We start from the raw sequence: 13,825 nt of genomic DNA on the forward strand, positions 1-13,825 counted from the left end.
TGGTCTCTGAGGCATTGGTGGGCAAGTCTGCATAGCAACCAAAAATCCTCCATGTTCAGTGTTCTCCCCTACAAGTTGAGATAATCCATTATCCAGAGAAGACACTAAGTATCCTCCCACCCTCCATGAGTGGAGGGAGGATCTGAAATGATGCACTGGCACAGCTCAGGGGCTGGGATGTTAGTAGAGGGCTGGTTTTGGTTTTCCATATGGCTGAAGCTAGAAGCCCTTCTTGGCCTGGAACAGTAGTTTGCTTTGGGGGCCAGTCATCAAGGGTGCAGATGTGAGTCTAAGGAAGCTGTAACCTTGTAGCCAACCTGTAGAGATCACAGGAATGGAAGACAAGGGTCCACAAAGCTGTGCAGAACATGTCTTCGACAGCAACCCCATGTGGCAGCAACAGAAGCAGGAACACTGATAGGCTGATGAGAACTAGAATTTTTCAAGTCTCAGCACTAGGAGCAGGAGTGTCTCCTTTGGTCAGAGAAATCTGGATTCATTCAGACAAGGGCAGGCAATGGCTTCGATCAGGAGATATAGGAAATCCCTTAAATGTGCAAGTAGGTTTTTGAGCAATTACCCAGAAATGTTTAAGATGTATGTAAACAATACTCCCAAGCTAGTGAAGTGGGTGATTCTGGTTACACTTGCAGAGCACTTGATCATCTCATTGGCTCTTCCCAACTGCCTTTCAAGTAGGCATGATTACTCTTATTAAATATATAAGGAAATTGAGATGCCAAGAAGTCAAAAAGCACTTGCAAGTCTGCACAGCTGATATACGTCAGACCTGAGATTGGAATTTTCTCCTTTCAATGGTCTACAGGTAAGAGCAGCAACCTGAGGTCAAGCAATCTTGGCTTTCCCAGATGCTAACCTGCCAGCCCGTGCTGCACTGCAGAGCTCTGTGAGGAGGTCAGCGAGCCCCGGTAGGCCAGGGGGCCTTTCCAGTGGGGACAGAAGAGGAAGAAAGAGAGCAGGTTCCTCTGAGGGGAAAGTTAAGTTGACAAATGGGAAGTGAGGGAGATGCCACCCCAGCCATTTCCTGCCTCAGAGTTTTACAGGTGTTGTGCCCCTGCCTGGGACCCTCATCCCCTGCTCTTCTTATAAAGGCTCTTAGCCTTCAAATTCCAGCTCAAGTGTCCCTCCCTTAGGGAGGCTTCTGAGCCACAGAATCTATAGTGGGTTTCATCCAATTATTTTCTATACATCAGGACAATGTTTCTTTCTTCCTTGGAATTTATCACAATTTGTGATCATTTGTATTCACATTTTTAAAATTCGCTTTGGCCTGCCTCTCTGAGAAGAATACGTGCCCTATGGGGCAAGCACATGATTTTTTTGTTCCCAAGCACACTATCTTTTTTGCTCACCCCACGGTGCTCAGCACATAGTGGGGACCCAGAAAACATTTGTGAGTGAATGATTTAATCACTGAATAACAGAAACTTGAAACAAATGTCCGCCTTGGGCAAGGTGCAGTGGCTCATGCCTGTAATCCCAGCATTCTAGGAGACTGAAATGGGTAAACTGCTTGAGCCCAGGAGTTTGAGACCAGTCTGGGCAACAAAGTGAGACTCCATTTCTACAAAAAATACAAAAATTAGCCAGGCGTAATGGTGTGAACCTCTAGCCCCAGAGACTGAGGTGGGAGGACTGATTGAGCCTGGGTGATGGAGGCTGCAGTGAGCCATGATCATGCCACTGTACTCCAACCTGGGTGACAGAATAAGACCCCATATTTAAAAAAATGTCCTCCTTGGATACAGTGAAAGATATGGAGATGGTCACAAGGGGAACTGGAAGATTCAGGGAAGACACAGGCTCTGTCTCTGAATTCCAAAGGGTAGTCCTAGAGCAAAAGTTGCTGAAAGAGGAGTCACTTAACAAAAGCAGGCTTATCCATGCTTTGGAGAAACTGGGCCCCATGAAAGGCAATGAGTTCCCCGAACCTGTGGGTACAAAGAGACCCTGACCACCCCCTGGGCAGGCTCAAACAGGACTCCAGCAACAGAGAGAGGACACCTGTCAGACCTGGTTATAGCTGCTCAGGAACTCAGAACAGGGATCCGAGGGGGCTCCAAGGAAGAGCAAAGCAGCAGGGTTTCCTGGGGGATTATCAGGAGCAGGGATCTTTGGGCAGAGACACTGGTCTGTCTGCCAAAACTTGCTCATTGCAGTTTCCTGGCTTACTGGCCAGGTAATTGCAAACAAAATAGACTAGGGCCTGGGCAGCAGCCACCACCCTTTGCATAGTAGGGTGGGGGGGCCAGGGTGGGGCACGCAGAAGCAGGTACCAGGGCCCTGAGTCACAGAGGGAACCGGTCCCACTAGCACTGCTGAGACTCTGGGGCTCCCTCCACCTTTCTGGGTGATGGTGGGCAAGGAATCAAGCTTCCCTTGTGTGGAATGAGACCTGCAGTCCACCCACACTGCCCTTGGCCAGCACCGGGGGGCAGGAGTCATCAACACTGCCTTCGGGGGGCACCGATACAGGTGGAGGGAGAAGCTTGGCACGGCTGCTTCTGGGGAGGCCAGGGAGGGTCCATGTTCTGAGCCCTTTCTCTGTCCGGGTTCACCAGCTGGAGGGAATCAGAAAGTAGCAAAGAAGGGCCTAGCCCGAGTCACTGTACTGGTAGCCAGTGGCACCTTGACTCTGATGTGGGCATCAGTTTCCTGGAGTAGGCATGTGTTTATGTGAGTTTATATATCTGTGTGTGTATATGCATGTGCATCACATATTTGTGTGTTTGTCTATGTTAATCTCTACACTTATTTTTGTGTGCATATGTTTCTAATTAATTACATTTTATACGTTCCTGCACATGTGTGTTTGTCCTTGTGTGTGTGTGTGTGTGTGTTTCTGGGCATACATGGAAATACAACTGATTGCATAAGTTATATACATTCAGTTATTCCACAAATATTTATTTACTTATTTATATTTTGAGATGGAGTCTCACTCTATTGCCCAGGCTGAAGTGCAGTGGCACGATCTTGGCTCACTGCAACCGCCGCTTCCCAGGTTCAAGCGATTCTCCTGCCTTGCCCTCCCAAGTAGCTGGGATTACAGGGCTGTGCCACCACACCTGGCTAATTTGTTTATTTTTAGTAGAGATGGGGTTTCACCATGTTGGCCAGGCTGGTCTCAAACTCCTGACCTTAGGAGATCTGCCCTCCTTGGCCTCCCAAAGTTCTGGGATTACAGGTGTGAGTCACTGCACCCAGCCTACACAAATATTTATAGAGTGCCCACTGTGTGCCACATATTGTCCTAGGTGCTGGGAATATGAAGATAAATAAGAAATTCAAGATTTCTTTCCCCATGCAATTTACATGTAGTATAAGAGACAGGCAATAAATGAGCAAACATATAAATGAATAAATAATCTCAGGGATCACTGCCATGAAGGTGGGGGAAGCAGGGTAATCAGAAAGAATGGCTTGGTACAGGCTACTTTATCTAAAGAGGTCAGGAAAGACTACTCAGAAATGCAGAATCTCAGGCCTCAACTGAGGCCTCTTGATTCAGAATCTGCATTTTAACACGATCTCCCAGATGACTGGCATGCACATGAGAAATTAAGAAGCACTAGGTTAAAATATGTTAACATAGACGTGACAAGGTAGGAAAAAGAAAATGAAGGAAAATACTACATCTCCTTCTGCTACTGGTCATGACATAATAGTTGGCATTTATTAATTTCCTGTTTCCCAGGCAGGGTCCTTTACCTGGCAAGATCACCTTAACAGTCATACCTATGGATCTGAGAGCGGGCAGGGCCTGCCCACCCAGAACTAGAAAGATCTTCAGTTACTTTTAGACTCCAGCAGTTTCCATACTGTTAGTCCCTGCTCTCACTAAGTACAGAAGTAGGGGAAAGCTGATTTCCTCTTGAGAGGCAAAGTGGTCATAACTCTTCTCTGCTTGTTTACCCAGCAACTTAAGGAGGTTTTTTTGGTTGCTTTTTTTTTTTTTTTTTTTTTTTTTTTTTTTTTTTTTTTTTTTTTTTTTTTTTTTTTTTTTTTTTTTTGAGATGGAGTTTCGCTCCTGTTGCCCAGGCTAGAGTGCAATGGCACAATCTTGGTTCACTGCAACCTCTACCTCCAGGGTTCAAGTGAGTCTCCTGACTCAGCCTCCCAAGTAGCATGCACCACCACACCCGGCCAATTTTGTGTTTTTAGTAGAGATGGGGTTTCTCCATGTTGGTCAGGCGGGTCTCGAACTCCCAACCGCAGGTGATCCGCCCACCTCAGCCTCCCAAAACGCTGAGATTACAGGCGTGAGCCACTGCGCCTGGCTCATAAGGAGTTTTAAATGACCAGCTGGCATTCTCAGCTTCCAATTCAGTGGAAGCTGAATTGGAATTCAGTTTACATCCCCTGGTAGAAACGCTCCTTCCTTGGGTGCTAGCCCTTCTAAGTTTCAAGTTTCAGGAGTTATTGGGTGGAATTGTGAGAGACACCACCCTGCTTCTGCTTCTTGACCCCCGGCCATGGATCTGGCTTTGTTAACAGTGTCTACGGCATCCTGTGAAATGGCACCACTGCAGTTTCACAGTGGTTTTTATTCTTCCATCTGCTTCTAGAATTGGTTCATCATTAGGTCACTTTGTAATTCTATTGGTCCAGCTGTTTCTGGGCAATGGGGCACCTGGTATGACCAATGGATCTAATCGGCTTCAGTCCACTGACATACTTCTCTCTGTGTAAAATGAATTTCTTGGCCCAAAGCAATGTTGTCGGGGCCGCCATGACAGTGGAGAAGGAACGTGGTGAGTCTGCAGACGGTGTTGCCGGAAGAATTATGGAGTATGGCAGGCAGGGAAAGCAAATCCAAATCCAGAATAAGTGGCTATGCCAGTGAGGACAGATTCCAGTTCCCTTCCAGGAAGAAAGGAGTCTGTCTGATGTCATCCATCCACCACCAGGTGACGTCCTTGGCCAATCTGTTTACTGAGCCCATTGAGCAAATACTGGGGTGCCTGGGGAAAGAGGCTAATTAGCATCCACAGAGCAGGTCACATCTTATCCATCTGTTTATTAAGATCCTTGCAGGGTCGTTAGGAGCATCTGGTGAATGCTCCCACAGGATGCAAGTATGTGTATGATGCCGGGTCCATTCTAAGAGTCCAATATCATGGCTCTTCCAAGCTTCCTTTTTACCAGTCCTTCAGTCCTTCACTTCCAACACCCTGTTCATGTGTCCAAATCAGCCAAATCATTAGCCACTTACCATGAATCACTGCAGAATTTAGGTCTTCTGCTCTTCGAGATCAAGACAATAAAATATACCACTCGACATACTACCCAGTGTGAGGATTTCCTTACTCTGTCCTTCAGGGATATTTTAAATGGGGTTGTAATATCACAATGTCTCACTTCCAGCTGGTGCCAGCATACCAGGCGGAGTCATTTGTAAACCAGGCTCAGATTTTCTCTTCAATAAGTTGGCTATAGGGCATTTCTATGAGCATAAACGTAGGCTGAGAAAGCCATAGCATGCTGGAAGAGTCAGCCACTTGCTCATGCAATGTACCTGTGCCTTCAGGATGTGCCTGGGCCAGACCCATTTATACCATCTCCACTTGATAGAAGGGGCATTGCTGGGCATGCTCAGTTTAATGGCTAGGTTGGTGAGACAACATGGTGGGTAGCTCGGATTAAATGGTTACCTCGTTGTCCACGGTCAGGTGTTTAGCCTCTGACAGTGCCAAGGGGCAAGCCAGGAACTGTTTCTCAAAAGGTAAATAGTTACTTTCCAAAGAAAGCATGATCTTGCTCCAGAAATGAAGGGCCTTTACTGCGGTTCCCCTATCTTGCCTTGCCAAAGGCTCTGTGGAGCATTGCAGTCTGCTGCAGACTCTTCAGGCACGATTGAATCTAATAGATCATAAGGACTTGGCTCAGAGTCTAAGCCAGCTCTGATCCCATTCAAAGCAAGAAACTTTTGATTGCTCAGGAAATAGTGTGAAGCAGTAGACAAAAATGTGGTATACACTGCCTCTAAAATCTAGAATAGCCCACCCAGTGATGTGCTTCTCTCTTAGTGGTCAGGGATGCAAAATTCAATACCTTCATTCATTCAATCCTCATTTTTAAGGGAATATTCTGAATTTCCTAAGACACGATGTCCCCAGACTTGACTGAGACCCCTGTATTTTCACAGGCTGTTCCTCCCTCATTCTGGAGAACAATTGTATTTCAAGGTACCTGCTGTTTTATGATCTCTAGGACCTATCAGCATGACATCACCAACGTACTGGACCAGTGTGATGCCTATGAAAAGATGAAATGATCGTGGTCCCCATGAACTAACTTTGGCATACAGCTGGAGAGTTGGCTCAGCCCTGAGGCAAGATGGAAGGTGTACTCCTGCATATCCCTGTCATGAGAAAGCAAAGTACTTCTGATGCTCTCCGATGATCAGGATACAGGAGGGAAAATAATTTCTGGGTGTCAAATACACATTAATTTGTTCCAATCATGAGACCGCATTTGGAACATTGTGGAACTATAATTGGAATCGCCGCCTGATTAATTAGAATCATCCATTTTCATTTTTCAAGACTCATCCAATTTACACACCGGCCAAACTAGAAAGTTAACTGGAAGCACAACCCCCGCATCTTTGTTTGACAGTCGTGTTCATCTTTGTGCTTCTGCTTAATATGCATTAATGCTCTTGACTTACTATTTCGATGTGATATGGGAACCTATGGTGCCTTTCCCTTGACCTGTCCTTGCTCTAAGGGTCACGGAACCATTGCAGTAAATCTGCCAATCCGGAGAGTATCTGTTCTAACTCTGTGCTGAGAACCTGGGGAAGTACCCACTGAGAGTACTGCTGTCTGCATGAAGCAGACTCAGATCAACATTCCGTTCAGCACCTGATCCCTATAAACCCTCACTCTCATTGGTGAATCTCCGGGTCATCTGGGTCTTTAGAAATTAGCATTAATTCAGCCGGTGTGGGGGCTCACGCATGTAATCCTAGCACTTTGGGAGGCTGGGATTAAAATATTAAAAATAGAACAATTAGCTGGGCGTGGTGGTGCTGACCTGTAATCCCAGCTACTTGGGAGGCTGAGGCAGGAGAATGGCTTGAACAAGGAGGCCAAGGTTGTGGTGAGCTGAGATCACACCACTGCACTCCAGCCTGAGCAACAAGAGCGAAATTCTGTCTCAAAAAAAAAAAAAAAAGAAAAGAAAGAAAGAAATTAGCATTAATTCAGGGTTAATGTCTAATAATTTTCAAGAGACCTAAGATCTTTGCCAGTACACTGTTATCCTGAAATATGGCCACAGGTCCTCTTGGAGAGGGACAAGAGAAGCTTGAAGGAATTAAATTATATTATTAGATAGTGTTTCCTCAAGGGTGACCACTCCATTCAGGAGACTTGGCTTCTGAATTTTTTTTCACCCAGGCTGGAGTGAGTGGCTCAATCATAGCTCACTGTAGCCTCAAACTTTTGGGCTCAGGCAATCCTCCTGCCTCAGCCTCCTAAGTAGCTAGGACTACAAGCAAGTGCCATGATACCAGCTAATTTTTATAATTTTATTTTTTTGTAGAGATGGGGTCTCCCTCATTGCCCAGGCTGCTCTCGACCTCCTGGGTTCAAACAATCCTCCCACTTTGGTCTCCCAAAGTGTTGGGATTACAGGTGTGATCCACCGTGCCCAGCCTGGTACTGCATATTGATTGGGGTGAGAGTCTGAACATTTTTTATTGTAATGGCTCAAGCTATTTTCCATTGATATAAGGGATTTATTTAACAATGGCAACTACCACCAGCATGCCTCACTCACAGAGAACAGCCTTTGGGTGGGGGATTTAAAGAGGTTGGCAGTCCCCTCCTCAATGATAATGTACAAGGTCTTGGACAAGGGAGTAACTTCTGGGATCTCTTAAGGATCAAGGTTCGGGATAGGAGGACAGCTTTCCCCTGATTTTCTTACATCAAGAAATCTCTCCCAGCTTCTCAAAACAGAGTATTGAATCCAGAGTTCAGACAGTCTCATTGACTTCAGGAAACTAAGGCTACCGGTGCCATAGAACAGAATTAAGCGCAGAAGGAATTCAAGAACTTGAGTTGAAATGTCTGTTTTTAATGGCACCAGACAGCTTAAAGAAGGAAATAGTGATGAAAACGTCCCAGATCCTTACCTCAAGGCATGGACCAAAACCTGGGAACTTTCTATGGTTTTTCCCCTTGCAAATGAACACCCTGAGGCAAGGAGTCTTCAGCCTGAGCGGGGACAGTCCCTTTAAGAGGGGAGAAGGGCCAGCTTGGCCAGTATGGGGACTCTGTGGGACTTGAGTCTGGGTCTCTGAGTGCACCGTCCTGTCACTGCTCCCCACCCTTCCTGCTCACCTGGGCCTCACCTCCCACCCTCCATCCAGCCACACATGCAATTCAAGGGCTATGTTCAGTCCCAACTTTGCTCCTGCTGCTCCTCCCATCTGGAATGCCTTTCTCCTCCACCTCACTCAATTCCGATTCTCAGTTCTCACCTCTTCTGGATTAATTCCTGACATCAAATCTAAAATAGTATTCCTTCTGATACACCATCCACATGTGATATGATCAGAATTTCGCCAAGATAAGTTAGTAAAGTCTTGTAATTCTGTTGGTAAGTAAACTTTCTCCTCCAAAGTTTGACTTTATAATTGGTCACCAGGAGCTTGCTGGAATCTGATCTAGTCACAAGCCTGCAGGCACAAGGAGGAGTGCTGTTTTCCTTCCTTGCAAATGAACACCCTTAGGCAAGGAGTCTTCAGCCTGAGCAGGGACAACCCCTTTAAGAGGGGAGAAGGGCAGTCTTGGCCAACATGGGACACTCTGGAAGGCTTGGAAGTCTAGGTCGCCGAGTGCACCATCCTGCCTGCCTTTATTCTGATGCTTAATTCTCACCTCTTCTGGATTAGAACCCTGCAAAGGTTGAGAATTCAACTAATATTGTAACTCAGCAACCCACCAGATCAAAGCAGGCATCTGGGGGTTTGGTTGTGTGAGCCCGGCCTTGATAAGAGATGAGATTCTTTTTCCAGACCATAGAAAGCTCTCGAGTTTGGGTCCATGCCTTGGGCTAAGGCTCTAGGGATTTTACATCACTCTTTTCTTTCTTTAAACTGTCTGGTGCCATTAAAAACAGACATTCCAACTCATAGTGCTTGAACTCCTTCTGCCCTTAATTCTGTTCTATGGTACTGGTGGCCTTTAAAGTCTTGCCTTTGATGGCCACTTCATTTTAGGTGACCACAGGGGGCAAACCTTACCCCAGGACTCAAAGCACCTGCCCCACACACTTGGCTGGTCTCACCCACCCATCTCTCCCCACTGCTTGGATGCTGGGCCTGCTGTAAGCTGATTGTTCAGGAACCCCTGCTTCCCACCCCATATGCCCACTGTTTCAGGGACCCAGGCTCTTTCTGGCAGCAAAAGTTCGCCCATCCCAATCTTAGCCTGCTCATCCAGCCTGCAGCATCCTGCTTGTGAACTGCAGCCTCCCAACCCATCTGTTAGCCAGGATGCCAGCACCCACCCCAGCCTCACCCCCAGGAGCCAGAGCTCCAAACCTGGCCCAAAGAGGCACCAAGAAACCAATCTTGGCAGCCTTTTAACCCAAAACCCCAGAGGAGCCAGCTCTAGGGGACAGTGTGTGGGGCTGAGGGTGGCAGGGACGGCACAGGGCAGGAGATGGCAAAGCCAGACACAAGATTCCAGACTAGATAAGCTGCTGGGAATGGGGAGGGGGCCCGGGTGCAGCATTCCTGGGCAGTGATGCCATCTCCCCAGCATAGAGGGCGGCAGGCAGGAGCCTCTTGTTCCCCCGGAGGACTCGTCCTTGCCGCTATCTGATGAGGGAGCTGTCGGTTACAGGAAGACAAGACTATTAACAGGACAACTCTGGAGAGCCAGAAATTAACCCACCATGCCAGAGGTGGGAAGTGCTGGGCGGGGTGGATAATTGTGGGGCCTTGCAATTAAGGCATCTTCAGAGATGGCACTGGGATCCTAGTCAGCTGGGAACCCCAGAGGACTTTGGGAAGGGGAGTTCAATCCCTGCTCCCCACCCTTCATGCTTACCACCCTCCATCCAGCCACACATGCAATTCACAGGCTATGTTCATTCCCGCCTTTGCTCATGCTGTTCCTCCCATCTGGAATGCCTTTCCTCCTCCACCTCACTCAGTCCTGCCCTTATTTCAAGACCTTGCACAGGCCCTGTCTTATTCAAGAAATTTTCCTAGACCAATCTTATGGGAAGAGGTTGCTCTGAGCTTGCACAATACAGCCCCTTTATCTACTTAGTAATTTATTTTTGAGACACAGTCTCACTCTGTCACCCAGGCAGGAGTGTAGTGGCGTGAACTTGGCTCACTGCAACCTCTGCCTTCTGGGTTCAAGCAATTCTCCTTCCTCATCCTCCCAAGTAGCTGGGACTACAGGCGTGTGCCACCAAGCCCAACTAATTTTTGTATTTTTAGTAGAGACAGGGTTTCACCACATTGGCCAGGCTGGTCTCAAACTCCTGACCTTGGGATCTGCCCACCTCAGCCTCCCAAAGTGCTGAGATTACAGGCATGAGCCACCACACCCAGCCCAGCCCCTTTATATTATGGTGAGAACACAAGACTCAAAGAGGGGCAGCGATTTGCCCAGAGTCACACAGCAGAACCAGGGCTAGAACACAAGACTCCTGAATCCCAGACTAAGATTCTTTCTACCACACCATGAACTCTCCAACCAACAATCAGCTTGAATGTCTTGTGCAAAACTCAGGACATAGAATGAAAGCCCCCAGTGGTTCAAGGAGGATATGATCATATTCATCAAGCATCTGTTTCATTCCACATTCTCTGCAGGGATTGGAGCTGCCAAGGCAAGCAGGCACAGAAGCAACCCTGTTCTCGGGGAGCTTGCTGTCTACGGGGCAGAGAAGACTCTGCCACGGGGTCATCCAAAGATTTGTTCAATAGTAACCAAGAAAGGGCTCAAAGAAGAGGCCCAGACTGCCGAGAGCTTGCATCAGAGGCATTTCACCCGCTGGGGCTCAGGACAAGCCTCTCTAGAGATGCTGTGCCTGGGCTGAGATTTGGAGAGTGAGTAGGTGGCAACCAGGCAATGAGGTGGGATGGGAAAAGAGCATTCCAGACAGAGGGAAAGGCCAGCAAAGGAAGTCCAGGATGGCTGGAGCTCTGAGTGAGGTGAAGGCAGCCTGAATTCTAAGAGGGAGGTCACTGGGCCCAGGTGATGCTGGACTTCCAGCAGAGACATCTGTTCTTCATCCTAGAAGCACTGAGAAGCCCCTGCAGGATTTTCAGCAAGGAAACCACATGTGAGCCTGGTAAGAGTCTAGCTGCAGCACGGGGAAAGGGCTGGAAAGGAGCTAGGTGAATGTAAGAACTGCCAGCAGGCTGCTACACCAGTCCAGTGGGCAGTGAAGGAAGGAGGCAGCAGGAGTGTGTAAAGATGGAATCTTCTGCGGCTGTGGGTCTGGAGACTGGGGGAGTTGAAGGAGAGAAAGGAATCAAGGAAACCCCACTTGGATTTCTGGTCTGTGCAGCGAGTGGAGGGTGGGCAGCTCCTGGGCTGGGGGAAGGAGCTGAGGGTGAGATAAGCTGAGTTAGAGCTGCCTTTGAGCTACTGCAGCTCAGAGCTAGGGACCAAGAGGTGACAGGGCAAGTGCAGATGCAACCCAGACTGTGGGGCTGTGGGCACGAGGCACCTGCTCTGAGCTCTACCTTCTCATGGAGCTCCTTTAACAGGACAAGGGTCCTTGCTCCATTTTCCAGAAGAGAAAAATGAGGCCCAGACAGTGGAAAACAGTTTTCCAGGAGTTTCTATGATAAGAACTTGGTGAAATCAAGATTGGAACTAGATCTGCCTCCCCACAACCCCACCTACATTTCCCACCTGAAGCTGCCCTTAAGATGCCTCCATGGCCTGAGCTTGACCCAGAGAAATAGGGCCAGAAGCTCATGACACAGATGGCACTGCAGGCAGCTCATTAGCATAGGCACTCAGAGGGAACACTCCTTTCAGGGAAGGAAAGGCAAGGAAGACAGCCTGGAGGTGAGTGGGGTCCCTGTCCCTGTAGTCAAGGCCATTGACCACTCCCCAACCTTTCTGTCCATCGCACAAACATGCATGCACTGATGCCAGCTTTGCACTGAGCCCTCTGCTGGTCCCTTCACACCCAAGAGGGGTGCACTGCCCCCATTACACAGTTGAGGAAACCAAGGCTGAGAGAGAAGACGGTCACAAAGTGAGTTAGTGCAGAAAAGGGCCCAGGAGTTTCTGGCCCCAGAATCCCAGTTCACCCTCTCTAAGAGCTGGAAGGGGTTCAGTGAGCAGCTGGTGGAGGAGCCAGTGAGGGACCCTGGGCTGCAGCGGGCCTGGAGCCCAGGGAGTGCAAAAGGACTGGAGGGAGGTGGCTGGCATCAGAGAGCCTCACAGCCAGCTGAGGATCCACGATAACATGTCTCTGCCTCTTCCCTGCACACTCAGGCCCAAGGCAGCATCCCGGCCCAGAGCCGTCCCATTCCCACCTGGACTGTTGCATCCAGTTCTCCCCCTGTCAAGCTTCATCTGGGGCATTATGGTCAGGGCTGGACTCTCTGGTGCCTTTATTCAGAAGAGACTTGGACAAAAGGGCCTGAGACAGAGCCGGTAGTGGCCTCATTGGGTGGGGAGAGAGCAGGACTCATGCAGTGGGTGGAAGGGTGCCACTGCTGGGCCCTTAGCCTGGGGAAGACATGCCTGGGAGACAGTGGACCCTGCTCTGTGAATCTCAGGGGCAGGGTGGGAAGGCCCAGCTGTGCAGAATTGGCCAGTGCCTTGCAGAACCTGAGGGATGGCACAGAAGGGGCAGGGCTTGGAGGGCCATATCTGGAGGGAGAGAAAAGAATTCCAGGGGGGCAGGCACAAGGCCGGTGCCGTCTGGGCCAGCAGGGGGTGCTGCCGCAGCAGAAAATGGCCCCGTGGCCAGCAGGGAGCCTGCCTGGCCTGAGGTGAGTTGGAGGTTACCCAGGCTTCATGAGCCTGGAGCAGGGCATTAAAAAGGCACCCACTCCACAGACTCAGCTACTGAGGCACAGCCCTAGCATGGGAGACCCACAGTGGAGTCATGAACAGGCTGGGTCCACACGAACAGACTGGAGCGTGAATCCTGGTTGCTCCTCTCTGTGACTCTGGGTGAGCGATGGTCAGCCCCAGCCATAACACAGTACTGCAGGTAGGGCAGCTCACAGCAGAAACTCGTTTCTCCCAGCAGGGGCGGCTGGGCAGCCTGGTGGGGGGCTGTTTCTGGAGTGGGCCCTCCTCCTGGCCTACCCTGCACACTCACATGAAGGGAGAGTTCTGGTCTCTCTTCCTCTTCTTATAAGGCCGCAGTCCTATGGGAGTATAACCTCATTTTACCTTCATTACCTCCTACAGACCCTGTCCCCACACACAGTCACGTAGAAGGTCAGAGCTTTAACAGATGAATTTGGGAGCACCAGGGGCATGATTCTGCCCACAGCAGCAAATCCTTTCCTGCAAAGCCTCAGCTTCCACCCCTATGGAGTGACGATGCTCACAGCACGTGCCCTGCAGGGTTGTGAGACATGAACAGGACCGTGCAGCTGAGGCCCGGCCCCTGGCCCAGAGTAAGCCTCCATGAGAAACAGGCAAAGTCCTTCCCAAGGAACCAAGCAGGGGTGGAGGCATCTGGACCAGCTCGGGGGATGTCTGTGTCCTGTGCCACACAGGGCAAGGCAGGGACCCAGCTTATGGCAGAGTGGAGCCTTCAGAGCCGGAGGGGGCTCCAGGGCCGG

The 13,825-nt window shown here is 49.4% G+C and overlaps 1 long non-coding RNA gene across 1 annotated transcript in view; it reads right to left on the minus strand.

Moving 5' to 3' along the window:
- The window catches only part of LOC108313422, a 33,449-nt gene extending 20,309 nt beyond the window's left edge, over positions 1-13,140 (minus strand). The window contains exon 1 of the long non-coding RNA XR_001829082.2: positions 12,557-13,140. This is a non-coding gene — a long non-coding RNA (uncharacterized LOC108313422). The remainder of the gene's footprint in view (positions 1-12,556) is intronic.
- Between the last annotated feature and the right edge of the window lie 685 nt (positions 13,141-13,825).

Source organism: Cebus imitator, unplaced genomic scaffold (genome assembly GCF_001604975.1).
Source record: "Cebus imitator isolate Cc_AM_T3 unplaced genomic scaffold, Cebus_imitator-1.0 Scaffold136, whole genome shotgun sequence".
Taxonomy (NCBI): Eukaryota; Metazoa; Chordata; class Mammalia; order Primates; family Cebidae; genus Cebus; species Cebus imitator.